This window comes from Oncorhynchus kisutch, linkage group LG25 (assembly GCF_002021735.2).
Source record: "Oncorhynchus kisutch isolate 150728-3 linkage group LG25, Okis_V2, whole genome shotgun sequence".
NCBI classification, from domain to species: Eukaryota; Metazoa; Chordata; class Actinopteri; order Salmoniformes; family Salmonidae; genus Oncorhynchus; species Oncorhynchus kisutch.
Window position 1 is genome coordinate 40254739 of NC_034198.2, and position 2500 is coordinate 40257238.

Consider the following 2500-nt stretch of genomic DNA (forward strand, 5'->3'; position numbering starts at 1 on the left):
TTCATCAGACCAGAGAATCTTCCCCCAAGATTGCTCAGTTTGGCTGGGCGGCTCTCCAAATCATGTCCAATTAATTGAATTTACCACAGGTGGACTCCAAGTTATAGAAACATCTCAAGGATGATCAATGGAAACAGGACCCACCTGAGTTCAATTTCGAATCTCATAGCTAAGTGTCTGAATACTTATGTAAATAAGCCATTTCTGTTTTTATTTGTAATAAATTAGCAAAAATGTCAAATGTGGAATTGTGATGTCATTATGGGATATTGTGATGTCATTATGGGATATTGTGATGTCATTATGGGACATTGTGATGTCATTATGGGACATTGTGTGGAGATTGCTGAGGATTTGTATTTATTTAATACATTTTAGAGTAAGTCTATAACGTAACAAAATATGGAAAAAGTCCAGGGATCTGAATACTTTTCAAAGGCACTGTCCATTCCCCTGCGGTGTCACAGCGAGGATCACAGTTCGATTCCTGTTTCTACAACAGCCCTACCCATTTCTCATCCCGTTACTCTGCCTCTGCTTATCGTCTCTGATTATCGTTCACGCAGAAAAACGGGGGGTGTACTGACCACAGAGCGCAGTCCAAACTCCTTGACCAGATTCAGTGAGTTCTGGAAGCAGGCGGTCAGGTCCTTGGTCTCTGTTTTAGTCACTAAACCTCTAGTCTCTCTGGCAACAGGCCCCACAGTGTGTAACACATCTGGGAGGGGATGACAAACGGAGCATAACTTTAACTAGAGTACTGCCAGTCTAGTAGAGAGGACAGATTATAACATTAACTAGAGTTCTGCTAGTCTAGTAGAGAGGACAGATTATAACATTAACTAGAGTACTGCTAGTCTAGTAGAGAGGACAGATTATAACATTAACTAGAGTACTACTAGTCTAGTAGAGAGGACAGATTTAAACATTAACTAGAGTACTGCTAGTCTAGTAGAGAGGACAGATTATAACATTAACTAGAGTACTGCTAGTCTAGTAGAGAGGACAGATTATAACATTAACTAGAGTACTGCTAGTCTAGTAGAGAGGACAGATTATAACATTAACTAGAGTACTACTGGTCTAGTAGAGAGGACAGCTTATAACATTAACTAGAGTACTACTAGTCTAGTAGAGAGGACAGATTATAACATTAACTAGAGTACTGCTAGTCTAGTAGAGAGGACAGATTATAACATTAACTAGAGTACTGCTAGTCTAGTAGAGAGGACAGATTATAACATTAACTAGAGTACTACTAGTCTAGTAGAGAGGACAGATTATAACATTAACTAGAGTACTACTAGTCTAGTAGAGAGGACAGATTATAACATTAACTAGAGTACTGCTAGTCTAGTAGAGAAGACAGATTATAACATTAACTAGAGTACTGCTAGTCTAGTAGAGAGGACAGATTATAACATTAACTAGAGTACTGCTAGTCTAGTAGAGAGGACAGATTATAACATTAACTAGAGTACTACTAGTCTAGTAGAGAGGACAGATTATAACATTAACTAGAGTACTACTGGTCTAGTAGAGAGGACAGATTATAATATTAACTAGAGTACTACTAGTCTAGTAGAGAGGACAGATTATAACATTAACTAGAGTACTACTAGTCTAGTAGAGAGGACAGATTATAACATTAACTAGAGTACTGCTAGTCTAGTAGAGAGGACAGATTATAACATTAACTAGAGTACTGCTAGTCTAGTAGAGAGGACAGATCATAACATTAACTAGAGTACTACTGGTCTAGTAGAGAGGACAGATTATAATATTAACTAGAGTACTACTAGTCTAGTAGAGAGGACAGATTATAACATTAACTAGAGTACTACTAGTCTAGTAGAGAGGACAGATTATAATATTAACTAGAGTACTACTGGTCTAGTAGAGAGGACAGATTATAACATTAACTAGAGTACTACTAGTCTAGTAGAGAGGACAGATTATAACATTAACTAGAGTACTACTAGTCTAGTAGAGAGGACAGATTATAACATTAACTAGAGTACTACTGGTCTAGTAGAGAGGACAGATTATAACATTAACTAGAGTACTACTGGTCTAGTAGAGAGGACAGATTATAACATTAACTAGAGTACTACTGGTCTAGTAGAGAGGACAGATTATAATATTAACTAGAGTACTACTAGTCTAGTAGAGAGGACAGATTATAACATTAACTAGAGTACTACTGGTCTAGTAGAGAGGACAGATTATAACATTAACTAGAGTACTACTGGTCTAGTAGAGAGGACAGATTATAACATTAACTAGAGTACTGCTAGTCTAGTAGAGAGGACAGATTATAACATTAACTAGAGTACTACTAGTCTAGTAGAGAGGACAGATTATAACATTAACTAGAGTACTACTGGTCTAGTAGAGAGGACAGATTATAACATTAACTAGAGTACTGCTAGTCTAGTAGAGAGGACAGATTATAACATTAACTAGAGTACTACTAGTCTAGTAGAGAGGACAGATTATA